The 27859-nt window shown below is 48.4% G+C and overlaps 1 long non-coding RNA gene across 1 annotated transcript in view; it reads right to left on the reverse strand.

Moving 5' to 3' along the window:
• LOC308571465 overlaps positions 1-26115 on the reverse strand; it is a 200873-nt gene extending 174758 nt beyond the window's left edge. Inside the window, exon 1 of the long non-coding RNA XR_014001463.1 lies at positions 26007-26115. This is a non-coding gene — a long non-coding RNA (uncharacterized lncRNA). The remainder of the gene's footprint in view (positions 1-26006) is intronic.
• Between the last annotated feature and the right edge of the window lie 1744 nt (positions 26116-27859).

Consider the following 27859-nt stretch of genomic DNA (forward strand, 5'->3'; position numbering starts at 1 on the left):
TGCAGAAGCCCAAGATGGCTTACAAAAAGCTCTCAAATGCATGACATAACTGAGGTCCAGCTCTGAGGGACTTCTGGCAGTTCCCTCACTGCAAGAAGTGAAGCTACAGGGAACCAAGCAGAGGGCCTTCTCAGTAGTGGCACCCACCTTGTGGAACACTGTCCCATCAGATGTCAAGGAGATGAGAAACTATATAACCTTTAGAATAAATCTGAAGGCAGCCCTATATAGGGAAGTTTTTGATGTTTTACTGTGTTGGAATGTGTTGCAAGCTGCCCAGAGTGGCTGGGGCAACCCACCGAGATGGGCAGCATATAAATAAACTATAATTGCTTTTTGCTGTTGTAATTATTATTAGGGCGGTGTGCTCTGAAAAGCAGGTTTCTAACCCTCCAAATAACCCCATAAGAAGTAGTGATGTGGCCAACGTGGATGCAGTGGCATAGCATGGTTTGTGAGTGCCCGGGGCCATGCAGAAGAATGGGAGGGAAGGAAATGGACTGAGTAAGCATGCACATTCAAGCATCTGTGTCACCCAGGAGATCACAGCCACAGACATGAGATGAGTCGTTCTGTGGTCTGGAGAGGTCACTTCCTGGTTCACGTGGAGAAGCCATTTTCAACAGAGCCCAGCAACGGAAGTGTGCAGCTGTATTGAGGCAGCACCGGGTGTTGAAATTTGGGCCCCTATCAATTTTGCACCCCTGTCGCCTCCCCCTTCCACGCTATGCCACTGCGTGGGTGACTTTAAAAGTGGATAAGGCAAAAGCATGGCGGGAAATGTTGTCAGTAGCTACCGGCCACAGTGGTTATGTTCTGCCTCCACCGTCAGGTGTGCCATGTGTTCTGACTTTGAAATAAACATGTTCATTGCTAGCATGCTAAGCAAGAGGATGTCTACCTTAACAGGAATAGCATACTACCTACCATCATTTGCCCTCTCAATTATTCAGGGGAAAAACAATGCTGTCCAGGGTTGTAAAGACTGCAGAGAGAATAACTGGGTGCACTCTTCCCACCTTGGATCAAATCTATGCTTCCAGGTGCTATAAGAAAGCTGCAGAGATAGCGCAGGATAGTGCGCACCCCAGAAATGATCTCTTCCAGCTTCTGCCTTCTGGAAGAAGGTACAGGGTTATAAAGACTAGGACTAGCCGCCTGAGAAACAGTTTCTATCCAAATGCGATTTTGGTCTTAAACGCAGTGTAAGGAGTCTCTATGGGAGTGTATTGTATTTTTAAAATGGGGTATCAGAGTTTTTAGGGGGCTAACCAGGTTGAGATAGCAGGCTTGTTGGTTTTGAATGTCTTATGTAGACCCCCCCCCCCAATTTCATTGTTCTGTTTGGGACAATGAGAATAAAGTTTATCGTATCGTATCGATTAGGGACATGGGTGGCACTGTGGGTTAAACCACAGAGCCTAGGACTTGCCGATCAGAAGGTCGGAGGTTTGAATCCCCGCGACGGGGTGAGCTCCCGTTGCTCAGTCCCAGCTCCTGCCCACCTAGCAGTTCAAAAGCACATCAAAGTGCAAGTAGATAAATAGGTAGTGCTCCGGTGGGAAGGTAAACGGCGTTTCTGTGCGCTGCTGTGGTTCGCCAGAAGTCACTTAGTCATGCTGGCCACATGACCCGGAAGCTCTTACGCCGGCTCCCTCGGCCAATAAAGCGAGATGAGCACCGCAACCCCAGAGTGGGTCACGACTGGACCAAATGGTCAGGGGTCCCTTTACCTTTATCGTATTGATTGTATCCTTTTGCAGACTGCTTGATCATTTTTTCTCCCTCCTGCAAGCGGGTTTTCCAATGAAATCAAAGAGAAAACATGGCTGAAATAGCACTGTCCACTACTTAGCTCCCATAACACCTGGTAATGTGAGGAAGCAGCCGATCCTGGCGGCATTGTGGATCTTCAGTCCTGCCATCTCTGGGTCTTGGCCAAGAAGTGTTTCCTTTGCATCGGAGATCTGTCTCGTGGCGCTTTGGGGAGGGAAATGGCTCTTGATTGCTTTCCTAGCAAATGGGATGGAAAACTGGCCTTTTGCTCATCTCAGGGGATAGTTCCAGAAAGCTAGATGGACACCCCCTGGGCAGTTTCGTAAGCTGTTCCGACAGCATTTTGACGTTTGCAGGTTGTTCTAAATGACGGGGCCAGGCTGTGTGCATTAAGAGGAACAGTGACTAAATGGCCCCTTTTAGCCTCTTCTGTTTGCACACTCTCCTCCTTCAGATTGCTCCGCATTTCGCTGTGTAAACAGCTTCCCCCTCCGCCTCTTTCCCCCTCCTAAATGGAAGAACAGAAGGCAAGGGAACATGTCACAGGCACAGCAGGGTGAGACAGAGGCCACTTTTGCGCCATTCATTTACAGAACCATGACACCGCTTTAAACCAGGGTTTCCAGTTGTTTTTTTTGGACTACAACTCCCATCATCCCTAGCTAGCGGGACCAGTGATTAAGGATGATGGGGACTGTAGTCCAAAAACAGCTGGAGAACCAAGTTTGGGAAACTCTGCTTTAAACACTCACGGCTTCCGCCACAGAATTCCGGGAGCTGTAGTTTAAGAGTTCTGAGATTTGTTAGGAGACCATCCCAAATTTCCCTGACAGAGGTACGATTCCCAGAGTTCCCCATGAAGAGAGATGTGTTGTTTAACCACTCAGAGAATCCTAGCTCTCGGGCTATTTGTATGTGCATTGCCTTTCAAATCACACTGCCACTGGGCCAGGTTTGAATTGTTTTTCTGTTTAAATACCTTTAATAAAGACATTATGTTTGAAGACTGGGAAAGGTTATGGACCACTGGTATGAAATTTACGGCATGCAATGCCCTGAAAGAAAACATTATGAAAATGATATACAGGTGGTACATGACCCCAGTCAAGCTTACTAAGATATATCATCTGTCCGATAACAAATGTTGGAAATGTAAGGAGGCTGAAGGGACATTCTTTCACCTTTGGTGGACCTGTCCAAGAGTGAAGGCCTTCTGGGAAATGATCTACAATGAGTTAAAAAAGGTGTTTAAGTACACCTTTCCTAAGAAACCGGAGGCCTTCCTCTTGGGCATTGTCGGCCAAAAGGTGTTAAAGAAGGATAGAACGTTTTTTATGTATGCAACTACAGTAGCAAGAATCCTTATCGCCAAATATTGGAAGACTCAAGATTTGCCCACACTGGAAGAGTGGCAAACGCAATTGATGGACTATATGGAACTGGCCGAGATGACTGCCAGAATCCGAGACTTGGGAGAAGAAACAACTGAGGAGGACTGGAAAAAATTTAAGGACTATTTGCAAAAATTTTATAAGTTATATGAACTATAAAAATTCGCATGATTTGGAAAGGTTAGCTCCAGCAATGAGAGTTGATGACATTGAAATTAGACAACATTAATGAAAGAACCAATGTTTAAATGTTTAAATAAGGATAATATATGTGTTTATAGAGTAATTGGTTAATAAGTAATTTAAACTTAAAAGGCAACTGAAAGTATAAAAGAAACACATGAAACAAGGTTATAATTTGCTGACAAATTTATTGTAAAGATTGCATTGTGCGGGAGATGTGGGGAAGTCCGTTGGAGGATTGAAACAAGCTTTGGAAAAATCAGGTTTTCTTTTTCTTTTTCCTTTCTTTTTCTTTTTTCTTTCTTTTTCTTTTCTTGTTTTTCTTGTTTGCCTGTACTGATATCTATCTGGAAAAAAATAATAAAAAATATTATAAAAAAAAGACATTTTTTGGTGGGGTGCAGCCCTTCTTTGAATTTCACGATGCAGTCCTCCAACAATAAGGTGCACCAAATATGCATATATTAGAACAAAACACAGGAAGAAGAAATACAGGTATTTGTGAAAATAATACAGTGGTACCTTGGGTTACATACGCTTCAGGTTACAGACTCCGCTAACCCAGAAATAGTGCTTCAGGTTAAGAACATTGCTTCAGGATAAGAGCAGAAATCGTGCAGCAGCAGCGCAGCGGCAGCAGGAGGCCCCATTAGCTAAAGTGGTGCTTCAGGTTAAGAACAGTTTCAGGTTAAGAACGGACCTCCGGAACGAATTAAGTACTTAACCCGAGGTACCACTATATACAAAATTCATTATATTCGGCAATGGGACGTGTTGGAGGGAATGCAATATGCCTTGTTCTGGCCTAGCCTGGCTATGACAATGCTTCTATTAACAGGGGCGGGGGGGGGGACTACACTGCAGCCTCTTCTCCTTTCCCGAGCAAGGCTTGCTCTTCAAGCAGAGCCGATAACTCGGTCTCCAACTGTTTCTCCCACCCTGGAGGCGGTGATGCCCAGGCAAAGGTTGTCAGATGCAGCCCCTTCCTTCTCAGCCAGGAGCACTGGAAGCGAAGCCCACCCTGGGAGATCTTCCTGAGTCACCGGGAGGAAGAGGAGGGCACAGCCGGCAGGGAGCGCTTGGCGGAGGGAGGCTGGATACAGGCCATCACTTCCAATTAAAGCAGAGGCACTCGGAGCCGTTTGCAAAGAGTTCTGTCCTCTGCTTTTCACTGGCATTTTAAAAGTACAGTGGTACCTTGGTTCTCAAATTTAATCCGTTCCGGAAGTCCGTTCCAAAACTGAAGTGTTCCATAAACCAAGGCATGCTTTCCCATAGAAAGGACCGTATTTTTCACTCCATAAGAAGCACCTGACCATATAAGACGCACCTAGTTTTTAGAGGAGGAAAATAAGATAAAAAAATATTCTGAACGAAACAGTGGATGTATGATTTTGTGGTTCATGCTGTGGCCACAGACATATGATTTGACGGTGAGTTTGGGGTAGCCAAATGCAAAAACCCTGAGAATCCATGTGGATCCGTGGTTTATAACCACGTTTTTGCGCCATTGTGGCCCCACGAAACAGTGGATGCGTGATTTTTTGGGTGCAGGCTATAGTCATGGACATGCTATGTGATCTGATGGTGAATTTGGGGTGACCCAATGCAAAAATCCTGAGGATCCATGTGGATCCGTGGTTTGTAACCACGTTTTTGCGCCATTGTGGCCCCACGAAACAGTGGATGCGTGATTTTTTTGGTGTGGGCTATAGCCATGGACATGCTATGTGATCTGATGGTGAATTTGGGGTGACCCAATGCAAAAATCCTGAGGATCCATGTGGATCCGTGCTTTGTAACCACATTTTTGTGCCATTGCAGCCCCCTGAAACAGCAATTTAACATGAATTTTACTATTGAATGAGACCATTGATCCATCAAATGAAAGCAATAATCAATGTACTGTACTATAAAATAAATAAGGCAGTATTGTAGACGATAACAATTAAAAGTATTTTTTTTCCTTACCTGCACTGATAATAGTCATTGTTTGCAGGGGGGGCTTTTATCCATTTCCGCAGTCACACAGTCAATCAGTCAGTAGCTGAACTGGGTTCCACACAGACACAAAAACAAATGAACTGAAAAAGTCTCAAAAATGCAAAATAAATAGCAGAAACAAAAGCGCCAAACCTAATCTGTTCCAGAAGTCCGTTTGTCTTCCGAAATGTTCGAAAACCAAGGCGCATATAAGATATTGAAATATAAGATATTGAAAATGTTTGAGGTGTTTTTAAATTGTTTTTGTTGGTTTTTGCTTTGTTTTGTTAGTCCATGTAGCGTTTTTGTATTGTATTTGTATTGTTTTTTCTCTTTTCTTTTTTGTTTGTAGTGTTGTGTTGAAAATGTTGAAAAAGTAATAAATATCATTTAAAAAAGAAAGAAAAAAGAAAACCAAGGCGCAGCTTCTGATTGGTGCAGGCGCCCCGGAAACAACAGCCGATGGCCACATTGGACGTTCGGCTTCCGAAAAATGTTTAGAAACCGGAACGCTTATGTCAGGGGTTTAGGAGCAGAGGCACGGGCAAGGGAGGAAACAGAGAGCGAAGGGGAGGAGGCAGAAGAAAAGATGAGTGATGACGACGACCCGAGATCTCCTAGTCTTTCCAGTGAATCAGAGGATTCACAGAAAGGAGCACCAGTGGCCAGGGCAAGGGGGGCACCCCAGGAAGATAGAGCCAGAGGGGACTCAGGGGGGAGCAGCTGGAAATCGGGACCAGCGTCACCGCCAGGAAGCAGGGAAGAGGAAGGGAGCCAGGGGGGAAGCGCTGGCAGCTCACCACAGGAGGGAGGGCATGAGTCAGGAGTGGCCACACCTCCATCGGGGAGCGAAGAAACGGTTAAGAGGAAAGTGGAAGGTTGGGCGCGCGCGCCAAGTTCAAATGCAGAGGAAGGCGGCGCAGTAAGCAGCCCCGAAAGGGAACCAGGTCCTAAAGCCCGGCGCAAGGAGGCAGGAGGGTCCGGGTCAGCGTCAGAGGAATCCCGGAAGGAAGAAGCCCCGGGGGGTAGAGGGACCCAGAGGAGGACAGTCAGGCGGAAAAGGTGGAGCAAGGCTAGGATATTAAGTTGGTGCACACGGGGCGGAGATTCAGACGGAGCTTCGCCGATCTAGCTACTAGACGTAGAGTTTGCGCGCAGCAGCGTGAGAATGGAAACTGTAATTCAATAAAGACTTTTACTTAATGATCGCTGGCTAGCGTGATCCTCTGTGAGCTAGGATCTTCAAGCAGCTCTGACAGTAAGCTCCGTCTCGCCATTGTGGGCATCTACAGCCTCGAGGAGGGGAGAGAAACAGGTGCCTACTAGCGAGCTCACGAACGGCAGACGACATGACGGCTGAGCAGCAGATAGAGGACCTCAGAAAAGCAGTGGCACAACTGAACGCCGAGGTTCTCGCATCCAGGAAGAGAGAGGAGGAGGCAGCTGCCGCCTGCAGGGATCTCCAGGTCAGGTTAGACGTGCTGACAAAGCAGACACCCCGGCAGGAGGGAATTGGGTTGGCGAGACGGACAGGCGGGCTGGTCTCTCACTTCGATGGGAACCTGCAACAGTATCCCAACTTTAGAGCCGACGTACTGTGCGCACTGCAACTGCTGCATAAAGACTTTAGAGATGAACAAGAGAGAGTGGGGTTCATCATGTCCCATCTGCATGGGGATGCGAAAGCATGGCTACGCAATTTATGGAGAGATAAGGATCCGGCGCTCCAGAATGCGGATGCCTTTATTAAAGCGATGGATGGGTGCTTTTTATCAAGTATTGACGTGGATCTTGCACGGAAGGAGGTGCATGGGCTGAGACAAGGGAGGGCCAGCGTCAGGCAGTATCATGCCCGCTTTTTCGCCTTGGTCAGTGCCCTGGAATGGGACAGAGATTCGGCTCCTGTAAGAGACCTCTTTTGGGAGGGGCTGCACAACTCGATTAAAGATGAGATCGCGAGGGGGGAGAGACCCCGAACCACCCAGGAGGTCGTTCAGAGGGCACTGGCAGTGGGGGTGAGGCTGGAAGGACGTCCGTGGAGCAAGGACGAAGGGCGTGGAGGGCGCGAACCAGCCGGGGGCCCCTCCTTCCTTCCCAGAGAAGCAGCGCGGGCGCAATCCACGCCTCCGCCAGGAGGAGGAGCCGAACCTATGGAGGTTGGAGGTGCAAGGGCTCAGTCAGCAACCAGAGCCCTAGCACCGGCAGCAGTGAAAGCGAAGCCTCCTAGAGGGAACAGGAAGTGTTACGTCTGTGAGGAACCAGGGCATATGGCAAAAGAGTGTCCCCAGAGGCCCCACAAGCTCACTGCAGCCTCAGCAATGGTGACTGCAGCAACGCAGCAAGGAGGACCACAGCAGGGAAACGACGCAGTCTGGCTGGAGGAAGAGGCACTGGGGCCCAGCCAGACGTGTTAGTGAAGCAGTCCCCAGAGATTTTACAGCCCGTGAACCCCCTCCAGCCCAAACCAGTAGTGAGGCTCACAGCATCTCTCCAGCTGCCCAATGGAATCACCATAGACGTGCCAATCACCATTGACTCAGGCAGCAATGCGGACTTTATAGGGCAGGACTTTGTCGACAGGCACGCTGTGCAGTTGCTGCCGGCCACACTGCCCCTGCAGGTTGTCACGGTGGATGGCAGGGAGCTGCTCGGGGGGCAAGTGGTGAAGCAGACGCCACCAATGGTGATGCGACTTGGGAATCACAGAGAAATCATCAGCTTCAACGTCACTCAACTATCTGACACGCCCGTTGTATTGGGCATGAGTTGGCTGGACAAGCACAGCCCAACGATGGCTTGGTACCAGAGGCAGCTGACCTTCGGCTCTTCCTTTTGTGCTGAACACTGCATCGTGCCCAGGCAGGAAGGAGAGGAAGAGGAGTCACAGCTGCTGCTAGGCACGCTGCAAGCGATTCCCCACAAGTACGCTGAATTTTTGGAAGTTTTCTGCGAGAAGGAGGCAGACAGGCTACCCCCTCACAGACCATATGACTGCAAAATTGACCTGCTGCCGGGGGCGGCGCTGCCTAAAGGGAGACTGTATTCCATGTCAGAGGACGAACTGCAAGAACTCAAGGAGTTCATTGATCATAATTTGCAGCGCGGCTTCATCCGGGAGTCCAAGGCAGTGGGGGGCAGTCCCGTATTCTTTGTTAAGAAGCGGGACACGCCCCAAAAGAGACTCGTAGTGGATTACAGGATTTTGAACAGTGTGACTAGGCCATCGGACTTCCCCATGCCCCGAATTGACGACCTCCTCGCAAGGGTACGGAAGGGCAGAGTGTTCACCAAGTTGGACCTGCGGGGGGCGTACAACCTCATTCGCATGCGGGAGGGTGATGAGTGGAAGACAGCCATGTTCACGCCACTGGGGACCTACGAATATAGAGTTATGCCTTTTGGATTGCAAAATGGCTCCCACGTTTTTCAAGCATTTATGCATCACGTGTTGGCGGGACTTCTCTACAAGACGTGCGTCTGTTTCTTAGATGACATCCTGATCTTTTCGGAGTCGCAGCAGGAGCATGACAAACACGTCAAGGAAGTGCTGAGCAGGCTAAAGCAACATAGGCTCTACGCCAAGCTGGAGAAGTGCCAATTTGACGTGCCGGAGGTGGATTTTCTGGGCTACAAGCTGTCTGACAAGGGGCTCGCCATGGACAGCGCCAAGGTTCGAGCGGTGTTGGATTGGAAGAGCCCGCGCAACCGGAAGGAGGTCCAACGGTTTGTCGGCTTTGCGAACTTCTATCGCAAGTTTATCAAGGGCTTCGCGATGCAGACGGCGGCCATCACTGACACGCTTAGCTCCAAGAAAAAGAAGTTCATTTGGACAGAGCAGGCGGAGCAGTCCTTCCAGGCACTCAAGCGTCTCTTCGCGTCGGAAGAGCAGCTGCTTCATGTCAACCCCAGCAAGCCGATGAGGGTGGAGACAGACGCTTCGGACAGAGCCGTGGGGGCGGTCCTGCTGCAGAAAGACCCGCAGGGGGTGTGGCGACCGGGAGCGTTTTACTCCAGGAAGCTCAGCAAGTCCGAGCAGAACTACACCATATGGGACAGGGAGTTGCTGGCCATTCACGCAGCGTTCAAGGCGTGGAGGCACTTTCTGATCGGCGCCAAGCACACGGTGCAGGTTTGCACGGACCACAAGAATCTAGAGCACTGGCGCACGGCACAGTTCCTGAACCAGAGGCAGATACGTTGGGCTGAGTTCTTTGCGAACTTCGACTTCCGAATAGAGTATGTCCCGGGGGACACCAACATCATGGCAGACGCTCTCTCCCGTAAGCCACAGTATCTGGAGGACGCAACACCAGCGGCCGCCATGCACATCTTCGCACCGACAGTGTGGGCGTGCGCCGCGGCGACTGTGGACCTAGAGGCGGTGCGACGAGCGTTGCAGGGGGACTCCTTCGCACAAGCAAAGATGGCAGAGGTGCAAAGGGGCAAGGCAGCGGCCGACGGTTTCCAGCTAAGAGATGGATTGCTCATCCGTAAAGGGGCCATCTACGTGCCGGGAGACGAACTTCGAGCCAAGGTGCTGCAGCAGCTGCACGACGCGCCCACGGCCGGGCACTTTGGCAAGGAGAAGACGGTGGAATTAGTAGCCAGGGATTTCTGGTGGCCTGGAATGAGAGGGGAGGTCGCAGACTACGTGGCGAGGTGTGACACCTGCCAGAGGGCCAAACCAGTGCACAAACCGCCGGCCGGACTGTTGGAACCGCTGCAAACTCCGGTCGAACCTTGGGAAAGGGTGGCCCTGGACTTTGTCACGGATCTGCCCAGCTCAAGGGGCAAGACGGCAGTGCTGGTGGTGGTGGACCTGTTTTCCAAGATGGCGCATTTCATTCCGTGTGCTAAGGTGGCCACGGCGGAGCAAACCGCCAAACTGTTCATAGACCACGTGTTCAAGGTTCACGGTCTGCCACGGTCTATTCTGTCCGACCGGGGGCGGCAGTTCATCTCGAATTTCTGGCAGAAGCTGATGGGCTTCCTGAACGTCAAGATCAACCTGGCGTCGGCGAGACACCCGCAGACCAACGGGCAAGCGGAGCGGGTCAATGCCATCATGCAGCAGTACCTGAGATGTTATGCAAATCAACAGCCTGCGACGTGGGTGGATTACCTGCCGCTTGCCGAGTTCGCCTACAACAACACGAAGCACGTGTCCACGGGGGTCACGCCGTTCTTCGCCAACAACGGGAGGCACCCCAGAACCTTCCCGGGACTGGAAAGAATGGGGGAGGGGGAGCCGCAGACAGCAGATGCGTTCGCGTCGGAGCTGCAGGAAGTCCACGATCAGCTGAGGCGCCACCTGGAGCTGGCCAAGCACGCATACAAGGTACAAGCAGACAAGCACAGAAGGGTTGGAGAAGAGCTCCACGTGGGAGACTGGGTTTGGTTAGCAGCCCACGCAGTGCCGGCCAGGTCGTTGGCCAAGAAGAAACTAGGGCATAAGCAACTGGGGCCCTACCAAGTCGAAGAGCAGGTCAACCCGGTAGCTTTCAGACTGGCACTTCCGGAGGGTTCCAGAATGCATCCGGTATTCCACAGATCGGTGCTCACTCCCTACAAGGCACCGCACAGGTTCCAGGAACCCGGAACGGCGCCGAGTCCGGCCAGAGACAGAACAGGGCACGCGGGAGTGGCACAGAAGGAGCGCATCAACGAAGTCACGGAGATTTTGGACTCCAGATGGGGGGAAGAGGGGGTAGAATACTTTCTCGCCAAGGAGGGCACCCCGGCCAGTGCGAACAGCTGGGTGCCGGGCTACGCCTTAGACGAACCTCTGCTCAAAGACGAGTTTCATGCCCTCTTCCCACATAGACCTATGCCAGCAGACTTTTTCGACGACTGGCTTTTCACGCCCACGCTTTCGGCCAGCACGTTCCGGGGGTTCGACTCGGACGAGGAACCGACACGAGACGTCCGTTCCCCGGAGGGGTCACCCTCGGGATCCGCCTCAGAACCCTCGTATTGGTGGGACGATAGGCCAGAGGAGCAGTTCCGCAGAAAGTGGCTGGAATGCTCAGGACGAGCAACGCCGCCAGGAGGAAGTGAGGGAGAGACGGACATGGACATTTTCGGGGACGACCCTGGTTTCGAGCACGGCGGCACAGAGATGGAAGCGGAGGTGACCGTCGTCGACGAGAGCAGGGAGGAAGACCCGGGAGAGTTCAGATGGAGGCCCGCCACGGGAAGCGACCGATATCCGACGTTCGTCCCTTTGCAACAGCAGCCCCCAGCTCCAGCACCGGAAGGAGGGGAGGGGGGAATGGGGGGCTTCGAGGGGGGGATGGATGTCAGGGGTTTAGGAGCAGAGGCACGGGCAAGGGAGGAAACAGAGAGCGAAGGGGAGGAGGCAGAAGAAAAGATGAGTGATGACGACGACCCGAGATCTCCTAGTCTTTCCAGTGAATCAGAGGATTCACAGAAAGGAGCACCAGTGGCCAGGGCAAGGGGGGCACCCCAGGAAGATAGAGCCAGAGGGGACTCAGGGGGGAGCAGCTGGAAATCGGGACCAGCGTCACCGCCAGGAAGCAGGGAAGAGGAAGGGAGCCAGGGGGGAAGCGCTGGCAGCTCACCACAGGAGGGAGGGCATGAGTCAGGAGTGGCCACACCTCCATCGGGGAGCGAAGAAACGGTTAAGAGGAAAGTGGAAGGTTGGGCGCGCGCGCCAAGTTCAAATGCAGAGGAAGGCGGCGCAGTAAGCAGCCCCGAAAGGGAACCAGGTCCTAAAGCCCGGCGCAAGGAGGCAGGAGGGTCCGGGTCAGCGTCAGAGGAATCCCGGAAGGAAGAAGCCCCGGGGGGTAGAGGGACCCAGAGGAGGACAGTCAGGCGGAAAAGGTGGAGCAAGGCTAGGATATTAAGTTGGTGCACACGGGGCGGAGATTCAGACGGAGCTTCGCCGATCTAGCTACTAGACGTAGAGTTTGCGCGCAGCAGCGTGAGAATGGAAACTGTAATTCAATAAAGACTTTTACTTAATGATCGCTGGCTAGCGTGATCCTCTGTGAGCTAGGATCTTCAAGCAGCTCTGACAGCTTACTTCCGGGTTTTCGGTGTTTGGGAACCAAGGCGTTTGAGAACCAGGGTACCATGGTACAGGCTAAACACAGGGCGGGATCCGACAGTATGAGCTGTTCGGCATTGGAACAGACTCCCTTGGGATGCTGTGGACTCTCCTTCCTTGGAGGTTTTTAAGCAGAGGTTGGCTGGCCATCTGTCATGGATGCTTTAGCTGAGATTTCTGCATTGCAGGGGGTTGGACTAGATGACCCTTGGGGTCCCTTCCACGTCTATGATTCTATGAGGCTCTTATTGATTCACTTTGTTAACATCATTTTCAGATTTTTCACTTCATTTTTTTAAAAAAAAAATCAATTGTGTTTTTAAAGTTGTTCACCTCCCTGGGAAAGCCACTACCGCCCTATGGAGGAGGTGGGATTGCGGGCTTCATGGCCCCTCCATATGCGTGGAGGGGGGAGGCCACCCCCCCATGATTGGGGGGGATTCCCGGCCGCATCACCCTCTGGCCGGCCAATCGGCCGGTTCAGGGGGCATGGCCTGCCCTATAAAGGCAGGACGTGGCCGGGGATCTCCCTCTTTGCTACTCATCAGCTGTTCCTGTTTCCCCACCCTCCTGCCCTATAAGGTTTTCGTTCCTTGACCTTGTTATGGACCTTGGTTGGTTGCTGTTGGGGGGACCTGGTAGGAATTTTTTCACTTGGCAAATTGGCACCAGCCACTTGGATTTCGCCTACCTCGTAGCAAATCGTCACAACTTTCTGGGTATTGGCGGTTAGGCATTGGTATAGTTCTGTAGCTGGAAGAGGGGAGGTAGCGCCATCACCTGCCCCACATATTGAAGGGTAGTCCGTTAAAGGATTCTGGGGGGCGTGGCCCTGTCCGAAGCCTAGAGAGGTTAGGGCCTAAGGCACGCCCCCTGTCGGTGACCCCGGGGAGAGTTCCTAGTTGATGTGCATCAGCAGGACTCCCCCGACTGGTGGTTAACCCTTCCGGGACTTCAAGCGGACGGGCTGAAGTCGGATATAGTCGGTTAGGACCAATGCCTAAGTCAATACTGCTCATCACCTGTAACCAATAAAGTTGTGACCTTTTTTAAAGCCCATTAACCTTAATAATTGTGTCTTGTGTCATTATTTCCACCTGGGGAGGGGAGGGGAACTCACCACGCAACTTCGGATAAAGAGGAGTATATCCATTGAACAAATTATTACTGTTTCAATTAGGAATGCGTTGTTGTTGAAGAAACCAGAGGCCTTTCTCTTGGGCATTGTCAGCCAATTGGTGCCAAAGAAGGACAGAACTTTTTTTATGTATGCTACAACAGCAGCAAGAATATTCATCGCAAAATATTGGAAGACACAAGATTTACCCACTCTGGAAGAATGGCAGATGAAGGTGATAGAGTACATGGAATTGGCAGAAATGACTGGCAGAATCCAAGACCAGGGAGAAGAGGCGGTGGAAGAAGAATGGAAAAAATTTAAAGACTATCTACAGAAATACTGTAAAATTAATGAATGTTAAAGGGATGTTGGATTGAAAACAAGTGGTGTTAGTTAAAAGAATAATAAGAATAGGTAAATATGGATGACAATGGTGGAAAACATATATTTATTATAGGTTAAGATGTTGAGTAAGGATAAATGATAGAGGGTAAGGACTTGCTGAACTAAATATCTGAACTGGAATACAAAAAGGGAGGTGTGAGGAGGTCAAGAAACTAGTGATTGAGGTATAGGATATGAAAATACTAATCTTTTTTCTGTTTTCTTCTTTTTTCTATTCTGTTAACTGTTTTTTTATTGTGTATTTCTATGTGTTTTGTTTTGTATTTTCTCATTTTTGTAGTTTTTTTTGGTTTTTGTATTCTATGTTTAAACTTTGAAGCTTTTGATTGTTTAATAAATATTATTATAAAAAAATTAAAAAAATAGGAATGCGTTGTTGTAGTAACATTGTTGTGCAAAGTTCTTTGGGGGGGGCCTGAAAAAAGTGCTTTTGGGGGGAGGAAACCATGGTGCGAGATCATGGCAAGCAAAATGGCCGCTGTGCTCTCGCAAAAAAACAAACAAACAGGAAAATGGTGTCTGGGACAAGGGCATCCCAGATTTTGGTATGGACCAATGGGAAGCCAGTTTAACCTAGAAGGGCATCTCTGCTCACCCCAATCCCCCCCAGCCTGGCGTATCGAGAGTTCAGATTGCTCTGACCTTTATTTACTTTACATTGATGCAAAGTCCCCGATTTACATTGATATGGAAAAAATATATATAGTGGTACCTCTGGTTACATACGCTTCAGGTTACAGACTCCGCTAACCCAGAAATAGTGCTTCAGGTTAAGAACTTTGCTTCAGGATGAGAACAGAAATCATGCTCTGGCAGCGCAGCAGCAGCAGAATGCCCCATTAGCTAAAGTGGTGCTTCAGGTTAACAACAGTTTCAGGTTAAGTACGGACCTCTGGAACAAATTAAGTACTTAACCCGAGGTACCACTGTACATGTACACAAAGGGATACTTTAGCATACAGGTAAATACATAAAAATAACATTAATATTTTACAAGGTTCCTAATAGTATATGCCAATAACTATTTTAATGAGGTTTCTCCGCCACAACACACTCCACTTTCCAGTAAATAAGATGTCTACCTTCCCTTCCCTTTTGTTTATAAGTTTATTCATTCTCATACTCTTAAATTTTTCTCTTTTACAGTTCATGATTTCATCCACCTGGAACGAATTGACATACGACGTGGCTGTTTAGAGATGAACTATCATTTCCACATAATCTGATAAGACATGGTGTTTTATGTACCCAGAGTTACTAATGGATCTGCTGGCAACTCCCAACCTGTTATAGTTTTAATTTTGTTTGTAATAGTCATCCGAGAGGCCTTTATTTTTGGAGCAGGAGTAGAGGACATGGAATTATACCAGCGTTTAATGCTCCACATCTTCAACGCTTGTTATTGTCTCCAGTATATATTTGATTGAGCAGTGAGGGTGTCAAACACAAACAAAAGAGAACTTTTTTTAAAAAAAAAATGTTTGAAACTAGTGCTTAAAGTATGCTGTGACTCTTCCCCAGCCAGACTCCTTTCTCCTTCTTGGCTTCCCTCCTCTTCTGTTTCAGCTTCTGTCTCTGAGTCTAGACTGTTCTCCGCCACCGACTCTCCCAGCTCACTGAACTCTGTTGCCCCTTCAACTTTTCAAGACCTCCTCTTCCGAGTCTGTTTCTCTTCTCCCTCAGACCACTCATTGCGTGTCGAGGTCTTCCCCCCCCCCCAATAAAAACACAATTGAGAAATTTTGAGAAATTTTATTGCGGCCATAGGCCCATACAGATAAAAACAAGACATAAATAACAGTTTTTGCACATGGGAAAAAACAGCCGCTAAAACACCACTATAACAATAAAATACTGTAGTATGGAATGGAAGGAAGGAATGACATGCTGCGCCTTAATTAACTTGTAGTGCTCCTTGGCAGCGCTTTTGGGTAAGGACAGCGGCCAGGAACCTAGCCACTTTCAGTGTCGTATGGATATCCTTATCCTGCAAGATTTGGGCAAGGTGGAATTTTGGTGGGGTACCCTCTAGCTTCTGTATGATTAATCCCAACAAATTTGCCCGTGGCACATTGAACAAGGGGCAAGTGAACATAATGTGCTGAAGCGACTCCGGCGTCTCCTTATCACATTCGCACATGGCGGAGGCTTGGCCCTTTGAGAATCTATGTCTCAGGACATTAGAGGGAAAAACGTTAAACCTCGCCTTGGTGAAGGCCAGCCTATGGGCAACAGACGAAAGGGAGGAGAGGTATGATGGAACGCAGTAAGTTAAAGTGATACCAATGTTCTGGGGGGAACAAACACCTCCCCCCAGCGTATAATTTCGCTGTAAATCGATGTCGTCCAGTCTTTGGCGGATCAGTCTTTGAGCAGTGATTTGATCTAGTTTTAGGGAATCTAGGGGAGAGATTCCATAACTCAGGAGTTTGGCATGAATTCTACTAGTCCAAAGGCAGGAGAATTCATCTTGCCATAAGCATTGGACAAGGTAATGGTCTGGTAATCTGTGCCACAATGATAACCAATAATTGAAGACTTGCTTCCACAGGCAAGTTTCTAAGGATGCGATCTTCAATTCTAATCGGATGGCTGCGTTGCTTACGCACAGGGGCAGCATTAGGAGCCGACAATTGATTTTAGTTTAATGTTTTTGGCATAATTTTGGCCACAACGTTATTAAAATTACAAGAAATGTGAGTGGTTGCTTAGGGACTGGTTGCAACTATCTGACCCCGCATGGGGACAGATTGACATTCGCCCGCCTGCAAATTCAGTAAGGGACAACACTTGGGGAGGGAATGGAGCTGGGTACCATGCCCTCAAGTCTCCCCAAATGCTCCCAGCGGCTCTTGCGTGGCCCTAACCCCCTTTGACAGGGGTGCGGACAAAAGCGTGGCAAGCCCTGGATTCCTTTAACGGAATACCCTTGCAGCAGCAGTATTTGAAGGGGCAGGCATACCCCTCCACCAACCAATTCAATAAAACCAATGCCTAACCACAACCTTACAAGTTGTGATGATTTGCTACGCAGTAGGCGAAAGGGACGTGGGTGGTGCTGTAGGTTAAACCACAGAGCCTAGAACTTGCTGATCAGAAGGTCGGCGGTTCGAATCCCCGTGACGAAGTGAGCTCCCATTCCTCGGTTCCTGCTCCTGCCAACCTAGCAGTTTGAAAGTACGTCAAAGTGCAAGTAGATAAATAGGTACCACTCCAGGGGGAAGGTAAACAGTGTTTCCGTGTGCTGCTCTGGTTCGCCAGAAGTGGCTTAGTCATGCTGGCCACATGACCCAGAGGCTATACACTGGCTCCCTTGGCCAATAAAGCGAGATGAGCGCCGCAACCCCAGAGTCGGCCACGACTGGACCTAATGTGCAGGGGTCCCTTTACCTTTACCTTTAGGTGAAAACCAAATGGCACCAGCCAATCAGCTAAATGGACAAAATTCCTACCGGGCCCCTGCCCCAAAAGCAGACGACCCCATGGCAGGCATAGCAAGGTCAAGCGAACAACCCTGAAAATACGGAGGGTGGGCAGGGGATCCGATGCGCGCAGCGAAAAGAGGAAGCTCAACACTGTGCGCAGGGCATTTAAAAGCAATGGCTGTCAATCACAAAATGGCAACATATAAATCTTGCCAGCAGCAGGAAGAGCTCAATGATAATGGTGGCTAACCTCTTTTCCCGCCCAGCAACAGTGGGGTTGTCTTGTTAGCCCCCACTGCAACATGTGCTCTCCATGAAGGAGAGCTCGCTTTGTCATCCCACCACCAATCCCCGGGCTCTGACCTTTCTTCCCTTGAGGGTTTCCTAGCTGGTTCCCCCCACAATTTCTCTGTGTGCAACCAGTCCATGAGAGTAGGTGAAAAGGGATCTCATGGATGTGTAAAAGAGTAAAAGAGTATTGGGAAAGAACCCATAATGAATTGGGGGGAAAAGTTTAAAAGTACTTTTCAAAAAAACCCCAACACCACCAGAGTCCTTTCTGTTGGGGATAATTCAGACTGAAATTCTCAGGTGTCAAGAAATGCTATTTATGTATGCCACTACTGCAGCCTGTGTTTTGTGAGCCCCAAAATGGAAAAGCAGCAAGGTCCCAGCCAAAGAAGGATGGCAACTTAAGTTGACAGAATATGCACAGCTTGCAGACTTAACATATAGAATAAGACAGGCTTCCTCAACCTTGGCCCTCCAGATGTTTTGAGACTACAATTCCCATCATCCCTGACCACTGGTCCTGCTAGCTAGGGATCATGGGAGTTATAGGCCAAAAACATCTGGAGGCCCGAGGTTGAGGAAGCCTGGAATAAGAGAACAAGAAGAACATACTTTTAGAGAAGATTGGAAAACGTTAATTGAATATATGGGAAATAATTGTGTACAACTGAAAGCGCTTGCAGCATTGAGATAAATTCAACAGAGTAAATAAGCTTTGATGGATGTAATACTGGAATACTGAATGGTATAGTTTTTGTAAAATATGCAGGGATTTCTGATGTGTAAAATGAACCATGGAAAGAGAAGAAGGGAAGTCACTGGTATCTTAAGGATGTAAAAATGAGCACTTTAAATTGTAAAACAAAAACTTTAATGAAAATTACAGTCATACCTCATGTTATGTTTGCTTCATGTTACGTTCTTTCAGGTTATGTCCTGCAGCGACCCAGAAGTACTGGAAAGGGTTACTTCCGAGTTTTGCCGCTCGCCCATGCGCACAAGCGCCAAATCGCACTGCGCACCTACGCAGATATGGTTGCACTCTTTTCATGTTGCGAAGGGGCCTCCGGAATGGATCCCGTTCACAACCAGAGGTACCACTGTATATTAAAAAAAAAGGGGGCGGGGGAGAAAGAAAAGGGATCTCATGGTTCAGATCACTTTCCCCTATGCTTGCATATGTGTCGCAAATACTCAAAAAAAAATGTACAATTTACTCAGTAACGTGTTGCCCTTTAGATGACAATATTTCAAAGCCTGTTCTCTCTTGTCAGAGGGCCGTATTTTGTCACTAGGGACTTAGCACTATGCGCTATTTGTAGGCTTTGAAAAAGTCGCAGGCAGTGCCCTCCAGCTGCATTGCTAAAGCAGCCCTTCCCCAACCTAACATCTTCCAGACGTTGTTGGACTCCAAATCCCGGGGTCATTTTGGTCAAGCAACATTGGGCGGGCACCAGCTTGGTCAAGGCTGGTCTAAAAAAACACCCATAATCATTTCAGACCAAGCCTCGAAAATGCTTCGTCGCTCATCGTCTTTCGACTGGAAGCACATAAAAAGGGTCGAGGCTGCAATTTGCCGGCAATTGCCAGCAATTTAGGCAACAAGATGGGCATTACTCAGGGCGGGCCAGGTGTCTGACTTCCTGCAGTTTTGTGCCCCCCCCATCATATCCCTGGTTTCTTGTGCCCTGTGCATGACATTATCTGAGCTAATGCGTCCGTGGAAAACCACTGGCGAGGCTACTAAGGATGAACTGGCCTCATTGTGTACACAGAAGAGACAAGGGGGCCCCTGTTTAATTGACTCATTCCACTCAGCCTTATCTTGTTCAAACACACATTCGTCCTCCAATCGATTAGTGGAGGAGGTTCCGGGGCAAACAGCCCGGCGTGTCTTTCTTACAACGATTACATTGATTGCTAATTGACCTCCTGATGTCAAAAGAAAGCAATTGCTCTTTTCTGCATGACCTGGTGTTCTTTTTTATTTATTTATTTAACCCATAGCACCTGATCACTTTCTCTCTGCATGTTCGGCACGCTATGCCCGCTGGGGTTTTTAAGGGAGATTCCCCCCCCCCAACAAACTCTGTGGGCTGCTGTAGAATTGGCACCTCCCTGGGAACGATGTTCAGCACAAAACATGGACTTGCTTCAGAGTTTGCCAGCTGTCAAAGAAACAAGGAACCATCATTCCATTGCAACTCCCTCTCACTTGCCAAACCTTTATTATAACTTTTAAAATTACAATAACCCACGAATGGAAGAAAAGGTTTCAACAACAAAGAAAGCTGAAGGCTGTTGTTACGTACCTCATTCCTGCACTGAATAACTATAAAATGCAATTTGGAAATAAAGTGATATGTCAGGGGTTGGAGATAATGACTTATCAGAAAGCTGCAACAAAAGTGCAGGGCATCAACACTGGCTTCTCCCCATTAGTTTCAGGGGCACCAAATTAGTAGTGCATTGATACAGAAATGTTGGAACTAGATTCTTTCTGAGGGACTTTTGATCCAAGCTGGAACTAAACAAAATTGTTAACAATTCTTATTGATGGGTTGGTTTGAAATATTTGTACCCCACCTTTCTGCCCAGCAACAGGCCATCCAAGATGGCTGTCAAGAATGAAAAATTATCAATAGGTAATTTAAACATAATATCCCCTTCCCCAAGGCTAAGAGATCAGTAGCCCAAGCTTGCCTGAAAGGCATTCTGAGCAATTGTGGAGGACTGAGCAATTCTGAGCAAGTCTTACTCGGAAGAAGTAAGAAGAAGGTGGAAGTCCACAAAACGAGAGGTCTCGGATCCACTGAATCCAGAGCCCCAGGGCTGTCTTAAGCATATGTGGCACTGGGTGCAAAGATCCACCTGGCGCCCCCCCCAGGTTGCCCAGTCCCAGGCGTGCAGGAGGGCAGAGCCGGCCAGCTTTCCTCAGCATCTTGCTGGCTCGGTTGCCCCGAACTTGTGGCGCAGAGCCGCCCGCAGCAGAAGAGCCCTCTGCGGTGCGCCAACCAACGGGTGGGCTCTTTCCCAGACTCAACACTCAGGCCCCGGACTCTCGGCCTGGCATCCCTAAGAGCCCGATGCCCAGGTGCCCCGCACCCCTAGTACTTATGGGTAAGATGGCCCTGCAGAACCCCTTTCTTTCCCAGAAACCCCAGGTTCAGACCATTCAACTATGCCAGCCTGGATCTGGCATATTTTATTTCCCAGGGTGGTTTAACAATCAATCCCTCTTCTGGGAATTGTAGTCCTGTGAGAGGAATGAGGCCTCCTAACTACTCACAGTAGGATGCAGTTGCCGCTGTGGTCTAAACCACAGAGCCTAGGGCTTGCCGATCAGAAGGTTGGCGGTTTGAATCCCCGCGACGGGGTGAGCTCCCACTGCTCCTGCCAACCTAACAGTCTGAAAGCACGTCAAAGTGCAAGTAGATGAATAGGTACTACTCCAGCGGGAAGGTAAACGGCATTTCCGTGCGCTGCTCTGGTTCTCCAGAAGCGGCTTAGTCATGCTGGCCACATGACCTGGAATCTGTATGCCGGCTTTCTCGGCCTATAGAGCGAGATGAGCGCCGCAACCCCAGAGTCGACCACGACTGGACCTAATGGTCAGGGGTCCCTTTACCTTTAACTACTCACAGCAGCCTTAACAAACTACAGCTCCCATAATTCTTTGGTGGAAGCCATGATGGTTTAAAGCATGATCATGTAGTGTGAATGCTGTCCCGGCGTTCAGCTGCACTATGGGAAATGTATTATTAACCTTGGTAGACATTTACCCAAGAAAGCCAAGGGCTGGTGCTGGGCCCAGACATCTGCGATGGTCGGCACATCATTGCTTTCCTCTTCTTATTGCTTTCACCGCTTTGTTGTCATTAACCCAGAAGCCGTTAGTGGCAATTAATTACTGAAAAGCTGTTTTTCCTCCATCTTCATTGATTGGGAGATTTTCTCTTGAGTTAGTGCTTAATGACTTCTTGGAAGAAATTAGAAAACAGCATCGATTTTGGTTGCAGCAAATAAACTTTTATTTCCACCACCAAATCCTGTTCTTTTTTTGTCTTCCTTGATTTAGGTCAGGGGATCTGATTAAATGCACACAAGGCTGCTTCCACTACTACTATCTTCTACTAATACCAGTTATTAGACTTCATTGAGATCAAGCAAGTGTGCTGGGCACTTAGAAAGAATGGAACAACAACACAATCTTTGCCAACTAGGGAGATGGAGCCCTCTATCCCAATGCCACCTACGGAATGAGAAGGTTACCCTGTATAATAACAAAACCAACAATAATACTTTTTGTGCAATGATGGTTGGAGCTCTCCGCTCTGTAGCAAAGCCTTGCTCACATGTTACACTGAACTGAGGTACAAGGCTCTTTGTTACGCATGTGCAAGTCTTTGTGTGAACCTCACCTTGGATCTACAGAAGCTGTCCAATCAAAGTTCTTAAGACAAATTTTCTCTGTACCACCCTGTGTCCCAAACGCATCATTGCGCCTAGAGACTAATCTTCCCTCAGTAGAATTATGGATCTGGCATAGGGCACTTAACTATTGGCTTTGCCTAAACTCAAATCCCCCCGGTCTAATATCCCCAGTGCTGCAGGATTGTCACAAGAGTGCCTGGACTAGAATTGTCTATCCAAAACTTCACTCTTGTGGTTTATCACCACAACAGCTACTCACTTTGGGTTTTAGTAAAGCAAACAGTCTGATTTGTCAGCGCCTAAATGATATCGAGTGTCAGAACAACTTGGCCACAATAAGGAAATTTTGCCCATGGTATGACTATTTTCCACCTTCCCATTTCGACTCTCTGGCACCCTATCTGCATAACCTAGCAATTCTAAAATATAGACATGCTTTTACTCTCACAAGATTGAATGCATTGCCCTCGGCTGTACTTGAGGGATGATTCCAACAGATTCCACACAAAAAACGTTTATGTCCCTGTGGAGATGGCAGTACTGAATCGGTGGCGCATGCCCTTCTGGCTTGCACTCTTTACAAAGTCTGGAAGAATGAGATTCCCACCCCTCTTTTATTCTCCATTCCGGGTCTCCCAGCCACTGCCACAGTGTCCTTTCTCTTGGCAGATCAAGATGAGCAGGTGACAGCAAAGTCTGCAAGGTTTTTAGCTGGGGCAATCAGAATAAGACCCACTATTTGACTATTGATTCAAAACCCTAAAATGTATTTTATATACAGTAACAGACTTTATTTTTCTATTCTTTGTATATCGTATTGTTGTTTTATTGCTATGGCTGATGGCTGATGCAAATAAAGATTCATTCATTCATTCTTTGTGTTAAAGAGCTTACACTTGTTGAATTGTACACCTCAACTCTTGAGTTACCAGTGTAGGCAGAATGTACACTCATTGCACTCATTACCGGGGAATGACTGTATGGGTGTGTACAGGTTAACTGCTTTGCTGCCCTTTCAGCACCGGGCAAAGCCAGTTACGTTTTCTCCCCCTCCAGGATCTTAATAATTCCTTCCAATTCCGCCGTTCGGACCAGGGCTGGATTTAGGTTTGATGAGGCCCTAAGCTATTGAAGGTAATGGGGCCCTTTATATGTCCAGCTGTCCTTTGTCAACAACAAATTGTCGCTGTTTTTTGTGTTGAATATCTGCTATATGGTAATTTATGGACCTAATAGGTATCTAAAGCCATTTGCACATATAAAGGGCCCCATTACCTTCAGTAGCTTAAGGTAAAGGGACCCCTGACCATTAGGTCCAGTCGTGACCGACTCTGGGGTTGCGGCGCTCATCTCGCTTTATTGGTCGAGGGAGCCGGCGTTTGTCCGCAGACAGCTTCTGGGTCATGTGCTTTTGAACTGCTAGGTTGGCAGGAAAAGGGACCGAGCAACAGGAGCTCATTCCGTTGCGGGGATTCAAACTGCCAACCTTCTGCCAACCTAGCAGTTCGAAAGCACGTCAAAATGCAAGTAGATAAATAGGTACTACTCCAATGGGAAGGTAAACGGCGTTTCCGTGCGCTGCTCTGGTTTGCCAGAAGCGGCTTAGTCATACTGGCCACATGACCCGGAAGCTGTACGCCGACTCCCTCGGCTCATAAAGTGAGATGAGCGCCGCAAACCCTGAGTCGGTCATGACTGGACCTAATAGTCAGGGGTCCCTTTACCTTTACTCCAGTTTTAGGCTGTTGACGTTGATGTGAACAGCAAAATTGTGCTGCACCATATCAAATTTAGAGGGGGCGTAACCCCCAATAAATGCTTTCTTCTTCTCAAGGTGATCTTGCTGGGGCAAATAACAGGGAGCTCTTGTTTTGCCAATGGTACATTTACTCCCTGACTGCACACAGGCAGAGCCAATTCTCTTCTTAATAGTTTGGGCAGCCGTGCCAGCCCACCTAGCTGAGCCAGCCATCTGGAGCTGCTTTGAGCCCAACAAAGGATACACTGAATACAGGACTTGGAATGTTTCCTTGCTTGATCAAGGACGCAGCTAGAGCTACGGCGGAGGCATTGTAATGCTTGGTGCACCATTGCTGTAAAAAGGAAGGTTGTCTCACCCGTGTACATAGCTGGTTGTCCACCGCTCAGTCAGTAGAGCATGAGACTCTTAAACTCAGGGTCGTGGGTTTGAACCCCACTTTGGGCAAAAGATTCCTGCCTTGCAGGGGGGTGGGACTTGATGACCCTTGTGGTCCCTTCCAGCTCTCCAATTCTATGATTCCTACAGAAGCCTCCTCTTCAGGTGGTCTGTTCTATATGACACAGGAATAGGGACTTTACTGTGGTGGCACCTATTCTTTAGAATTTCCTCCTAGCACATACCAGATAGTGGGACGCGGGTGATGCTGTGGGTTAAACCACAGAGCCTAGGACTTGCCGATCAAAAGGTCGGCGGTTCGAACCCCCGCCACAGGGTGAGCTCCCATCACTCGGTCCCTGCTCCTGCCAACCTAGCAGTTCGAAAGCACGTCATAGTGCAAGTAGATAAATAGGTACCACTCCGGCAGGAAGGTAAATGGTGTTTCTGTGCACTGCTCTGGTTCGTCAGAAGCAGCTTAGTCTTGCTGGCCACATGACCCGGAAGCTGTACACCGGCTCCCTCAGCCAATAAAGCGAGACGAGCACCGCAACCCCAGAGTCGGCCACGACTGGACCTAATGGTCAGGGGTCCCTTTACCTTTACCTTTACACACCAGATGTATGTCTTTTTGGGATGTGGGTGGCGCTGTGGACTAAACCACCGAGCCTCTTGGGCTTGCCGATAAGAAGGTAGCATAGATAAAGAGTTTCTTTTCTTTTCTTTTGGCAAATCTTGACCTGAAATGCCTCATAAAAAGGCTTCTGCTCTTTTCACAAAAGTTATCTTCCAACTCTACGATTCTAAGCGGCCATCAAGTCTCTCTTTTAAAACCTCTAATGAAAACGAGTCCTTAGGATCCCACACTTGTTTTTAAAGTGAAGCATTTATGTGCCACGGAGAAAGGTTGTGCTACGAGGCATGCTCCAATGTACATTAGCAGGCGCTTCATCTCACAGCAACAGGCTTAGGAGCAGGGGAAAGAGTGCAATGTCCTTATGAGCTTAAAAAACCCCCACCAGGCAGCAGCAGATTGAGGAAATGGTGGCTACTAAAAGGTGTAAAACAAATTGTGGAACGAAGGGTTTTTTTGGTTGTGTACACACTGCTGTTTACTCTGCATTCAGAGAAAGGGGATAGAGAAAAGTTTGTTTTCTTCCGTGGACATCCAAGGAATAATAATAATAATAATAATAATAATAATAATAATAATAATAATTTTTTATTTGTACCCCACCCATCTGGCCGGATTTCCCCAGCCACTCTGGGCAACTTCCAACACATATAAAAACATCAAGCATTCGTAGGAACAATCTGATCCAATGCAAAAAGTCACAATAGCTTTAAAATAAACAACTTATATCAAACAAAGCGACATTCAACAAGCCATCAGAATCTAATAGTAAACAGTAAAATTAAACACCAGCAAATGATAATTAAACAGCTTGCACTTATCAGCCACAAGAAAGAATTACCAATCTCTATAAGCAATTAAAAAAACCCAGCAAATCGCAATGCATAAAATACTGCAAAACATACAGAACCATGTAAACGGATCAAATTGAGGAACGAGGACACACATAAAACTATTACAGTGGTGCCTCGCAAGACGAAATTAATCCGTTCCGCGAGTCTCTTTGTCTTGCGGTTTTTTTGTCTTGCGAAGCACGGCTATTAGCGGCTTAGCGGCTATTAGCGGCTTAGCAGCTATTAACGGCTTAGCTGCTTAGCGGCTATTAACGGCTTAGCAGCTTTAAGAAAAAGGAAACAAACTCGGAAGAACTTGCAAGACGTTTCGTCTTGCGAAGCAAGCCCATAGGGAAATTCGTCTTGCAGAACGACTCAAAAAACGGAAAACTCTTTCGTCTTGCGCGTTTTTCGTCTTGCGAGGCATTCGTCTTGCGAGGCACTACTGTAAAAATGCATCTATCTATCTCTGAACTCCTCTCTTCCCAGCTGCTGCTGCTGCTGCTGTTCTCGAAATCATGGTCAGGGAAGGGCTGGGTCGGGGAAGGCAGATAGAAACGCCATTGCCTGATGAGGACTAGAAGGTCTCTCTCCCCTCACAGTTCTTCCTCTGGAGCAGAGCACCTCTCTTACGAAGCCTCCCGGGGCTGGAAGCTGAAGGTTGGAAAATTCAGGACAGGTAAAAGAAAGTGCGCAGCATGTAGCTGAACTATGGAACTCCCTCCAGCAGGAAGCAGCACTGGATGGTTTTAAAAGAAAACCTAGCCAGATGAGTGGGGTATAAATATATTATTATTATTATTATTATTATTATTATTATTATTATTATTATTATTATTATTATTATTATTATCCACTGTGAGAACAAGATGCTGGACTAGATGGGTCATTGGCCTGATCCAGCAATGTTCTTCTTATGTTCTTAATATCTTTACATTGTTAGCTGTGTTTCACGCTGGTAATGTGCGCACAGCCTTGGTTTTTGGCAGACCTCTTCGCACCCTCTGAAACGGCAGCTTCCCTATTAAAACGGAACGTCACCAAAACACTGCTCATAGTAGAGCTCTGTTCTTCCAAGAGAACCAGCCAGTTGGCTGGAGAGAAACGGGGATCAAATTCCACGGAGAGCAAAACATCTCCCAATGGCAGTCAGGTAATTGTAGGCTCTGGATGTAATGGCCTCCCCCCTTCCATGCACAAATACACTTTGCGTGGCTAGTTCCTGACCCCCGCAGGTGGAAATAATGACACATGATGCAATTATTAAGGTTAATGGGCTAAAAAAAGGCCACAGCTTTATTGGTTACAGGTGATGAGTGGTATTGGTCCTAACCAAGTATATCCGACTTCAGCCTGTCTGCTTGAAATCTGGGAAGGGTTAACCACCAGTCGGGGGAGTCCTGCTGATGCACATCAACTAGGAACCCCCCTGGGGTCACCGATAGGGGGCGTGCCTTAGGCCCTAACCTCTCTAGGCTTCGGACAGGGCCACACCCCCCAGAATCCTTTAACGGACTACCCTTCAATATGTGGGGCAGGTGAAGGCTCCCTTCTTCCAGCTACAGAACTATACCAATGCCTAACCGCCAATACCCAGAAAGTTGTGACAATTTGCTACGAGGTAGGCGAAAACCAAGTGGCTGGTGTCAATTTGCCAAGTGGAAAAATTCCTACCAGGTTCCTCAGTGGTGACCAACCAAGGTCCATAGCAAGGTCAAAGAAAGAAAACCTATAGGGTGGGAAAAACAGGAACAGCTGGCGGGTGGCAAAGAGGGAGATCACGATTGGCCGGCTAGGGGGTGACGTGGCCGGGAATCCCCCCAATTGTGTGGGGCTGGCATCCACCCACCGTGCGCATGTAGGGGCCGTGAAGCCCACAACCCCACCTCCTCCTAAGGGCAGAAGTGGCTTTAGCAGGTACTGTGTAATTCAAGATATGGTAAACAAGCCCTGATGTGTAGGGAGGGGAATCCTCATGCTGCTGAATGGGGGCCTGGAGCTTCTGCCCCACTCCCAAGTCCTGCCCTGAAGCTGCCACTACTCAGTAGATGTTGCAGTCATGTTCTGCAAGCTTTCAACTGGCATATTTGAAGGCAAGAGGGCCTTCTCGGCAGTGGCGCCTTCCCTGTGGAATGCCCTCCCATCTGGTGTCAAGGAGATAAAGAACTACACAACTTT

The sequence above is a fragment of the Podarcis bocagei genome (genome assembly GCF_964188305.1).
Source record: "Podarcis bocagei genome assembly, chromosome: 13".
NCBI classification, from domain to species: Eukaryota; Metazoa; Chordata; class Lepidosauria; order Squamata; family Lacertidae; genus Podarcis; species Podarcis bocagei.